We start from the raw sequence: 12,448 nt of genomic DNA, 5'->3' as shown, positions 1-12,448 counted from the left end.
TTAAATTGAACTGTTACATCTTAATTAGGCCATACGGCCCGTTAAAGATTAAATAAATAATAATAATAATAAAAATTAATAGGAATGTCCAAGGAGCCTGTCCAAGGTTGCCATAGAGTCCAATTTCCATCCTACAAAGTTCATTTCCCACAAAAAAGATTCAAGAAAGTATCCCACCGCTATGAGAATCCCTGAAACACCCTGTAATAATAATTCAACATAATATAGATTCAGAATTCTGCTGAATATATAGAATGCTGAAATAAAGAAAAAACCAATGTAACTGTTTCACATATACATAAAGACCAATAACTAAACATAAAAAACCAAACATCATCCCTTTTTGTAAGAGATTTAACTGCAATTAGAACGTAGGCGTAGATCATCTTGTTGTCGGACTTCCTGCGCTATAGAACGTATCCTGCTATCTATCCCTAGACTGACCAGCTTGACTTGATCACTTAATACCTACTCTAGCCTAGCCACGCCAAGCTAAGCCAAAACGTTGCTACAAAAAAAAACTCCTTGCAAAGGGGAGATTTATTGGAATTAAACAGTCATTCCAACCTACTTTTCGATGAATTATTTGTGTGGCCTCCTTGGGGCAGCCAGCTCAACCACAAACAACACACAGGAGCGTCACGAGAACGTCTAAAAAAATGTGCCAAATTTACTCTTGTTTTGTAAATTGTTTGAGAGCTAACTGACAGATTGACCACAGAGGCCATGATCGACCCGAAAAGAGTAACAAAATGCAGTTTGGTAGTATAAGGCAGAGAAAAAGAAAATCAGCATAAAACAAAGAAAAGGAAGGGTTATTGATTGTTTGTTTCATTTCTATCCACTAGCAATTACCACCATTATACTTTGTAGTCATGTAAGCAAGCAAATACCCATATGAATGCAAAAGATAAGAAAAGTTTATGTAAAAAAGACACACGCAATCGATAGAGCCAGCCGCCATGATATAAAACTAGCACTATACAGTTCCATGACGAATGCAAGAAAAAAACACACACACACACACACACACACACTCAAAAAGATCTCCGAGAATGTTTTATACTATTCGAAAAGTATCGTTCTTCTTCCAAATGTGTGTGAACGATTTTGAACAAAATGTAAGATCCCAATCTTCATCCTCAAGCAATGCCTACCCTGACCATCTAGTTCAGTATTGAGCGATCTATATTGGCAAGCAGGCACTGCTCCCTCTGCTCCCCACACGAATAATACAACACAAAATATCATCGTCCTCATGCTCCTGTACGAATGATCGTGTTGTTGTTTTTTCTTTGACTTGTCTTAGCTTTATTTGATCAGTTTAGGACAATCATGTTCCTTTAATAAACCTACATCATAACACGAAATGTCAAAATATGATAAGATCGTTATATTGGTTAGGTAATAAGTGTTTAACATTTTAAGTGTATTTTGATGTGTGTTCTGCGCACCTGATGCGTTTTTATTTGTTTATGTTTGTTTTAAGCTGGTTTTGGTCGGACACTTTAATATTAATAGTATTATTCTATCAACAAATATTCTGCCATTAATTTCACATTGTGTACTACTTTGCATAAATAAAACCATTTAAGAAAAAAAATGTAGTTTTTTTTTGTGTTTGTTTTCTTTATTTACACTTTTTTATTAAGGTTTAAACTACCATAACTTTTATAACTTCAATCTCTAATTTAAAGATCGTTCAGATTTAACTTTCCAGTCCTCTTGCCACAGGATAGGCAGTTTGTTTGTGTGTTGATCGTACAAACTGCCATGATCACATGATAATGTAAGCGACATATAACAAGGTTTCATCATGTTAAGCAATTGTGTATCAATAATGAAAACATTTCATTTTATTTTGTTTTCTTGTTTGCTGTTTTCTTATTGAATCAGCAAAATACTCGATCTGATTTGTTTTTTTTTTTAATGTAGAAATGTTTTATTCTCCTTCCTAGAGTGGAAAAAACAATGCAAAACCTCTTCGAAAGCAAAGAGAAAATTTAAAATTTGGTAAATTTTTACATTAGTATATTTTCACATGTATAAAAAAAAGAAAAGCAAATCCCAATCCCGACAAAAGAAATCCATGAAATGAAATCCAAGGAAACAGCATATATATATATATATATATATATATATATATATATATATATATATATATATATATATATATATATATATATATATATATATATAAAGAAGAAACAGAATTATAACAAAATAAAAAAGCAAAGATTGGAAAGAAATATTTTGTGTCGATGTCGATACATATTGATTGAGTCTTGACATAATTTACACACAACAACAGCTGAAAAAGGGAGTAAAAAAGAGAAAAAGAAGCTTTACATTTAATTGAACTGTTTTATACTTATCATATACAGTTTAGGACAATTGGCGGTAGAGGAGAAGAAGGAACATGAATTCATAATAGGGGAGAAAGAGGTTAGTTTCTGTGTGTTTGAGCGTACATGATAAGAAAGTGCCGGAGAGGCGTGAGGTTTAGCAAACCAAATGATAAATAAAATATATAGAAATTGAATATATACACATATACAAATCAATAAGAAAACAAAAATATATATATGCAATTCATGCAACAACATAGACCTGAAGTAGCTGCTCAGCAGATGGATGAATGGAATGGAAACCCAACGTAACGTCGTGGTGCAGAGCAAATGGGGCACAGAAAGAAAGCAAATGGTTTAGAAAAGGATCGATAATAAAATCCTAGTTCATGATAGTGTGGAGGAGAAAAGAACAAAACAAAACGCGTAAGAAAGAGAACTGGTACAGCAAGCAGCCAAATGTATGCTGTAAACCTACAGAGAAACAATAAAATGTAGTTAAGCTGTAGGAAACATTTGCCACACGCAACCATCAATTGAAACATTAGAAAGGATTGTTAAAAATCTGCTCGAAATAAACGGTAGCAGCTGGGTGGAATAGTGTGTTAAGGCAGTGTGTAGAGTTGATAAACGAGCAAACCAATGATACTGCAACTAAAGGGTGGGTAGTAGTTTTTTTTATATACACGCACCGATGTACTTAACAAACTTAATATTACGATATCTGCAGTGAAACAGAAAAAGATCTAATGTTTTATGTCGAGCAAAACAGCAGGTTGGTTCAGCAAAGATGGACGTAGGAAAATGTAATTTTACGACTGTTAATTTGCATGTATATCATCATCGTGTACCACAGAACAGAACACTACCCTAATCCCCCTAATGAATTCCATAATCACCCCCTAATCCTAATATACATATATATTGTTTAACCAATCAAACAAAAAACCATAGATAAACTCTCTGTATTTACGTATAAAACATAACAAAAGCACACGGGAGTGTGCGAAGCCAAGTGCAGAATAAAACCCAAAAGACAAACGGACAGACGGACGAGACGTACGGACGATAATAGAAACCAAAAACCAAAAAACCAAAATAAACCGGAATACAGGAATTTTTCAACGTGAAAGTTGTGCCAAGTTTTGCCCAGTTTTTTCTATTCGCCAAAGTAACGCGGGAGAGATAAAAGCGATAAAAAAGAACACACAAGTAACGATATTCAATATTATTAATCCATGTATAACCGTTGTGAACCCCTTTTGCATCGTAATAAGCTCTAACTATAAACAAAAGAAAAGCTAACATATCTATTATTGTCAAACAACCGCAAAATCCTATACAACAAATACAGTTATGTGTAATTCCAGCAACTGAAATGAAAATTTAAATTCATGACCCGCTGGTGGGAAGAGTTTAAGCCAACAAGCGAGCGATAGTGTATGAAGAATGATCACGCGTATTTATTTATATGATAATGCCGAAAAACGTGGAAAACATGATTGTGGCAGAGAAATCTTGCTAAAATAATTCCAACCAATTTATGTGTCTCATTAATGGCAAATCTTTATGACCGTGTGCCCCCCCGTAAACACGGCAGAAACGTACATACGTAATAATGTTTCCGAAAGTAAATACTTTCCTCCGCACCTTACTCAACACCGATGCATTTTTACAAATAGGTGCTCACTTTAATGCATAGTGCACTTTACAATCACTTATTGTTCCATCATAAATCCATCTCACTTAAAAACAAAACAAAAAGAAAAACAGTCAAAACGTTCTACATGTGCTTTCACAAACGAGATTGCGCGAGATAGGAGTATGGAAGAAAGGTCACTCATATTGTGCTATTTTTTTTTTCTAAAGTAAAGATGTTGCATTTTGACACTTTATGCATGCACCATCAAAAAACCACGAAAATTGGGCACACAATTTGCTAGCAATTGTTGCAATTTATTCTCACCTTTGCACTTTGAGAGAGCACTGTTTCCCTTTTATCGCCGTGTTAAGGCTGTGTTGAGCTATATAAAAGAGCTGAAAACTCTGTTTTATATACACAACAGCAAAAAATCCTGAAAAGTGTATAAAACTGCGGCAAAGCTAGACCCCAACCCTTGGCATTTCCACTTTTGTGTGATAATGTGGTAAGGGACCCCTTGTTCTTGTGAATGTTATTTACCATCCTATTAAATTAAACGGTAAGAAACTATTTGTGCAACGGCTCTTTTTAAACATTTCTTCCTCATCCGATTTAAAACTCGCATTTGAAGCATTAAAAATTCTCCCAATAAAATTGAACCGTAAAAATGGAACCCAAAACAAGAAACACAACATGATACAAAAACACCGTTCAACAGCATCCCAGATGTTAATTGTTGGGTTTCGCTTGTTTCGATTGGTTTGGTAGTACGCTGACAGTGTGAAAAGCCCGCAAACCAGTGCATTGTGGTGCAAATATTAGGACAATGTTGGAATGGTAAACAAAACCAATAGCATGTAGGCTTAAAGTAGAGAGAGTATAATTCGTGCATAAATTTGTTGCAAAGAGAAAGAAAAAGGAAAATAAAGAAAGCAAGAGAATGAGAAAGAGAGAGAGGAATAAAGAGAGAAAGAGAGCGAGAGACAGAGAGAGAGAGCGAGAGCAAGAAGAAAAAACAGGAATGTAACACATTTAACATCCGTAGACTACACTGCAACCGAAGCAAAGATGGCAAATGATAAACCGTAGTGTCTCGTAACAAGAAATTAGGAATGCATGGCAATCATACAAATAGAGCTTCTTTTTTAAAACAAAACAAAAAAATAAACAAACATGTTGCAACCAATCACGACGAGCGCGAGCGAACCAGCTTCAAGAATAGTGAAATTAATACTCTACATGCACTGCACGTGGGAGCAAATTGTGTTGCGGCAGTCAGCAACGTAAAGCAACGCGTAGTGCAGTGAAGTCCGTAGTATGCTAGTAACTAACTGCGGCAACCACAGATGCGCAATAGATACGCAAGTAGACCTAGAGCTGTGGCGGCCAATCAGTAGTTGTGAAAGGGATGGTTACTTCGATTGAATGTGACAGCCGGCAGTAGAACAGTAGAAGCGAAATATCGTTCGACAAGAACCAACCACGTGTGAACAATTGCAGAGGGGTTTGTAAACACTATCATGACTAAATAACCAAAATCATGATAAATACATTTCCAATCATATTTTGTATCTCGTTGGGAAATCATTTCGGTACATTGAAGAAAGAATTAGGAAAATAAAACGTACGAACAAATAAAAAAAACAAGAAAACTAGTGAAAGCTTGTACTCGTTCGTGTTATATTAAGTTAGAAAAAAAAGAAACATACATACAAAAAACAATATAGTGAAAACAACCGCTAGATATGTTACATTACCCAAACTAGATTCAAGAGCATTCACAGTAAAGGCGCCGAACCGTATCGGCGCATAACAGAACTGGCGTTTGCAATTAATAGCGGAAGCAGCACATGTTTATATGAAATATATTTATATTTTATATACAGAAATAATATTTGCCAAAAAAAAAACCATTCAAGCAAGCATCGGGAGCCGTTTTTTTAACGTGCCGAATGCGAAGAGTGCCACTTTGGTAGAGGTGTGATGGGGTGTGAGGGTTGATCGTTGAAGACTACTTACTACTACTGTACAGTGGCAGGCTGGTATGCCGATGGCAAAAAAACAGAAGATAAATAACTTATCTAATACATTACATGCAAGGGGAATGACTTTTGTACAACATGGTGCAACATTCTTGCCAAATTGCCGAAACGATAGCAAACGTGACGAGTAGAAAAGTAGTGAAGAAGAAAAAGAACAAAAAAAATGAAATAGACAAATCATTGTGTATCGTTAAGTTACGTTCAAAATGCAGAAACAAAACGGAAAGAAGACAGAAAGGATACATTAATTCATCATCTAATGAAGAACACATACAGAACTATGGAAAACGCACTTAATAAAGGAAGGAAACAACAAAAACAAAACCAAACAGCAAACATCGTTGTTAGTTGTGAACATCCGAAATGTGACGTGTTAAGGCCGGGGGACATTGTCCGTACTGTAATTTTTATTATCACTAGCGGCGACGACCAGCGCTAGCTAGATGTGGGAATAATTGATGTGTCAAAATTATTCATAGTTGGTTTCTCATCAATTTTCGATCAGGCTATTTGTTGTAATTCATGGACGTTTATCAACATTTTATGCGGCATACAAAGTAGGCCGTTAAGTGTTGTTGGACAAATCGTCATTCACACAAAGCGCTAAGCAACATTTCTCCGCATCTTCCAATCTCTATAGATCATTGAGTAAAATTATACCGTACTGGTGAACTCGTTTCACACACAAAATTGGGTAATAGTGGTAATAGTTTGGTCGCCAAAATTTTCCGAAATTCTTGAAATTTTCTGGAAATCACTTGTTGCTTTCAAACGATGTATGTAGTAATATTAAAAAAAAAACTATAATTTGACTGGAATCCATATTAATCTGTTGGTGTACTCAGTAATCTATCATTTGATGCAACTTCATTTTTAGCTTGTTTGGTAATAAAAGTAAGATAGGAAAGGTGAACATCCTCTTGATATTTTAATAGAAGCAGTTATGATAATTAAATTTAATCAATAATTTCACGATGTGGATGGTTTTGCTGTATGAAATAGTTGTCATGGTTATGGAAACAAGCATAGTGGCGCAGTTATTTAATGAAAGAACGCAGTGAATCAGAACTACGTCACGCTATATAAAGAACTTTATTTTAAAGAGGCGAATGAAGCCAAAAGGCTCAGTAAGTAAGTAAGTAAGTAATTTATTGATTTGTTTTGTAACAACATTCCACGAATTATACATTGGTTCCGATCGATTGACCTCTACTCAATAACCTTATTGTTATAACGCTTTGCGTAATTGGATTGTACATCTTTACCTGAATTGAAGTAGATCGGGAAAAATTAGAAAAAAACCCCTGATTGTTTTACCTTAAGATAATCCTACGTACTAGTCCTTACTCCTATTTTTACATCTACATTATAATCTAGCTATTTACAATTGTGCCTTCACTGGCATTACAAAACTTATGTGTTACGAACAAAATTTTTTACTAGTTCAAAACCAGTAATTCTATGTATATCAAATGTGCTATGCCATGGGGGAAGGTTTAGAACTCTTTTCAAGAACTTATTCTGAAACACTTGTAACTTATTTATATGAACATTTGCACAATTTGCCCATATTTTAGATGAGTTAAGAATTGTTGGCCTTATTACGGTTTTATAAAGTAACAGTTTGTTTTTTAAGTTCAATTTAGAATTCTCGTTTATGAAGCTATAAAAAAATTTTATAAGTCTTGATCCACTTATAACTTTTTCCTCTATATGTTTCCTGAAGGTGAGCCTTTTATCCAAAAACAATCCCAAATACTTTACATTATCTTTCCAAGTAATATCCCAGTCACTGATTTTTAGATTACGATCTGGTAATTTATATGCGCTAGTGCAACGTGTAAAAAATATGGCCTTAGATTTTTCTTCGTTGATTTTTAATTTCCAAGTTTTACAAAATGACACATATTTTTAAATCCCATTGTTGAGGTTTTTAATAATAGATTTTGGGTTGGAATCCGAACTACTCATAGCAAAGTCGTCTGCAAAACAATATTTTTTTACAGATTTTGTTTTAGGCAAGTCGCTTGTAAATATGTTGAAAAGAACGGGTGACAGCACGCTGCCTTGGGGTAATCCGGCAGGAGGGTGAATGTCATTTGATTTCGAAGAGGTTATTTGCACGAAACAGCTTCTATAGGATAAAAATGACTGAATCAGTTGAATGATGTTCGGAGGAAAATTGAAAGAAATTAGTTTGTACAAAAGCCCTTGGTGCCATACCGTATCAAACGCTTTTTCTAGATCTAGCATCACAAAACCAGTGGATTTTTTAATATTTCGCTGTGTTTTGATGTTTGTGGTTAATCTATCAATTTGTTTAGTAGTTGAATGCCCTGGTTGAAAACCGTATTGGTAAGAAGGTATGATGGTGTGTTGATTGAGATGCTTAATAATTTTTTTGTGTAAATTTTTTTCAAAAATTTTACCCAAACAACTGATTAAACTTATTGGTCTATAGCTTTTAGGGTCTTTATGGTCTTTTTTGGGTTTTGGAATTGGGATGACTTTGCCAATTTTCCATTCAAGAGGAAAATAGTGGATTTTGGTACAAGCGTTTAAAATAAACGTTAAATATACGATGGCTTTTTTAGGCAACTGTTTTAGGGAATGGATATTGATTTGATCTGGCCCTTTTAGATTTTTTTTTTTGATTTCAACTTATAAATGATGTTTGTTATGTGTTTTGGTTTAATAAAGTTTATGGGATCGAAGTTGTTGCTGGGTTGTGCTTGATGGTAGGAAAAGAATCTACTATTTGTCTCTTGAATGTGATGTTCAATTGGGCTCTGATTTAGAAACGTTGTTCTCTAAGCTTTTTCAAAATGGTCTCTCAGAATTTCACATTTTTCATTATTTGTAATATAACATTTTCCATTAGCTTTTAAGGGAGGAATAAATGCAGAATTACCTTTTAAAATTTCCATAGTCTAGATTTGCTTGGGTCGTTATTAGTTTTTTCAAGGTTGCCTATCCAACTCTGATTTCGTAAGTTTTTTATATCTAATATTATTTCTTTTTTTAATGTGTTATAAGTTGTTTTAAGTATAGTGTTATATCTATCTTTCTGCCATTGCTTCCTTGTTGCATTTCGATGTTTAATTTTTTGAAGTATATTAGGAGGTAGAATTATTTTAAATTTATCTGGTATTATGAATGGGACAGACTTAGTATGGGCGTAGTTAATTAATTTTGAGAAATATTTTATCATTTGATCTATTTGGTTTGATGTGTTAATATTTTGGAGATTTAGATTATTTGTATTGAGGCGATTATTTAAAATTTCTTTGAATAAAGTCCAGTTTGCTTCTGAGTAGTTCGGTATTCCAAAAATATGTTTGTTTTGTATTAGGCCAATATTATATTCAAAATAAACAGGTAAGTGATCTGAGGTAAATTTTTGTATGGTACAAATGCTGCAATTTTTTTCGGGTTTGTTAGTTAATAGTAGGTCTATGGTTGAGGGTAGACGGTTAGGGTCATTTGGAAAATGGGTGTGCTAATCAGGATGAACAATAGAAAATTTTCCTCTTTGATTTTCCTCGAAAAGGGTTTTTCCCATCTGATTTGCTTTGCTACAGTTCCAGAAACGGTGACGTGCGTTAAAATCACCACAGATAATAAAGTGATTTGATATCTTGCTTAGTTTTATGATGTCCTTCCTGAAACTACTGTGATCATTGTTTGAACCTGGATTATTTATGGAAATAATGGTCACTTTACTGTTTTGGGTCTTGATGGTAATTCCTATTGCTTCAAGCACTTTTAATTTGTAGTCACTATTTACTTCGTGGTTGATAGTTTTAGATATTACTAAAGCTACTCCACCTTTTTCTCCCTGATTTCTGTCTAATCTGTAAGTATGATAATTGGGGTGCGAAAAACGAGTACCATTCTTAAGAAATGTCTCACTTATGGCTGCGATGTGTATATCTTTTTTCAAAAGGTAGTTAAAAAATTCGTCTTTTTTGTTTGAAATGCCGTTGGCATTCCAGTGAATGATTTTAAGTACATTATTTGAGGTTAGGAAAACAATATTTTGCTGATATTTGAACAATAACTGCGATTAGGTCTTGTTTTCAGCTACATTTGCTCAGATTTGAAAATACATCTTTAACAATTTGCCCTATCTCGTCGAGGTCAAAGTCAAGATTATTGTTTGAACGTGTTTGTTGTTGGTGGAACAGTTCAGAGAAATTCACGTGGTTAGTAGGAGTGGTGTGGTGTGTTGGGGAGACGAGGGAACGATGTCTCGTTGTACGTAAATTCTCTGGAGCGAGTAGCGTAGCCTAGCTGGGCAGCCGGAGAAATTTGCTGTATGACAGCGGTCGGCAAACTTTTGAGGTAAAGGGCCAAATTAAGTAAATAATCAAGTGCCGCGGGCCAGGAGAATGCAGTTTTTTATCTTTGTGCTTAAATTATTACAATTTAAACTTACAACGTTGTTTTTCTGTAATTATATCATCTAAGCATGGTTCAAAATTGATGATACCTGCTTTAAAAACTAATTGTAATCTTTAGTCATTTGAGAATCGGCAATAGATGGCCAAAAATGTGATTAGTCAAAAAATAACAAAAAAAGGATCAATGTCGCTTCTTGAAGACCCTATCCTTCCACGCTGCAAAAAATATTGCGGATATTCCGGAGATGATACAAAAGTCGTAACGGCTAAACAAATATCGAAGCAAAGGTGGAGTCAGTAATTCTTAAAATGCTTTATGGACAAGTCATGCCATGTCAGATAGATTGATAACTGATTCCTTATGATAAAGCACTTTGACAATCGTTGAACTCATAAACAGCAACAGTGTGGAATCGTCGTTCTCGTTAAAACAACAGGGCTTTTAAATGTTCGCTTTTGCTTTCAAATACGACCGAAAATATCGCTCAAATAGTTTATCTTTACCCGCTTTAACCAAATGTTATTTGCGTTTTGAATGGTAGTATCCCATGAGACAATAGTAAACCTCTATCAGTCACCTCACCTTAACACCTCTATCAATCGAACTCTAACCATGATGGCCAAAAAAGGGAACCAACCAACTTAGAAGCGTGCGCGATCAACGAATAACACCCCGTAGCGTCTTAAATTGACTTAGTACAGAAGTTTGTCGTCGCATAAGAACGTTACGGCGTTTTGGTCGCCAACATTTTGGCACTATTCGGCAACCATCAAAGCATCGTAAGAAAGCCCAGGTTCATTTTTGAGGTTCCAAAAGATGCAAAAAATGAAGACAGAGGAACAAGTGTCTACATTACTGCGTTATCTGGATCGGGAGATCGATACAACCCGCTAAACAGTGAAATAGTTCTTGAGAAACATGAACATATGTATATATCAGGAAGCAAAAATCGCGTCCACTGGCTTCGCAGCGGCAAACAATGACGCCAAAACTCACTGCTTTCATTTTAGGTTAATTTTTGCAGAATTTGGATAATACACCTTAGTCCGCAAACTGGTACAACATCCGTAACATGTGTTCCATTGAATTTTTCTGCACCAACATGATGGAAAAGCTTTTCTCTAAAAAATTGTCGAGAAAACTTAGGATGCCTTTGTCCATCATGGTGAAAATTCGGGGTAACTGACGAAAGGCAACTCGCAAAGTCTGAGATAAATTTGTGCAAGTAAGCTTAAATAATTACCTTTCAAATGATGTAAATGTAAAGAAATTGTCTCTCCTAGTTTTTTCTACAGCTAGCCGAAAAAGGCATTTTTTTACGTAAAAGTTGCGGGGATATTGATTTTGAGTTCAAACATACCGAACGACCCGTCATTCCATAGTCTTCTTCTTCTTTTGGCTCAACAACCGTTGTCGGTCAAGGCCTGCCATTCCATAGTACTTTAATTAAAGTTGAAGGAGTTCGTTGGCATAAAATGCTATTCTAAAAGATATTTAGTAATTTGTATACGAATAGTTTCTTCCCATTTTTCAAAATCAGTCAAAACCTTTCGCGGGCCGGATAGAATGTTGCGGCGGGCCGCATTTGGCCCGCGGGCCGGACTTTGCCGACCGCTGCTGTATGATGTTCACTGCAATTTGCGCACTTTAATTTGGCTGGAGCTATTTTACCGTCTGGACAGGTTGTGGTTTGGCTTAGGGGACACGTTTTGGATGTGTGTTTATCGGCACACTTTACACACACTGGAGGAAGATAACAGTTTGCGCTACCATGTCCGTAGCGCTGGCAGTTTGTACACTGCATTGGACCGTATTTGTTAGAGTAGTACTCAAAGTGTACTCGGTGATGATCTACTGCTCTAACCTGTTTCAGCTCGCTCAGTGTTATTGACCCTCTAGGGAAGTGCAGGAGATACATACACTGGTCGTCGTAGCGTTTTTTCTTGAGTTCAAGTTTTTTTATTACACATGGTGCTATTGACTTCAGTGGATATTGACTTCAGCAAGAACAG

The sequence above is a fragment of the Anopheles merus genome, chromosome 2L (assembly GCF_017562075.2).
Source record: "Anopheles merus strain MAF chromosome 2L, AmerM5.1, whole genome shotgun sequence".
NCBI classification, from domain to species: domain Eukaryota; kingdom Metazoa; phylum Arthropoda; class Insecta; order Diptera; family Culicidae; genus Anopheles; species Anopheles merus.
Note: the sequence above shows the minus strand (reverse complement) of the source record.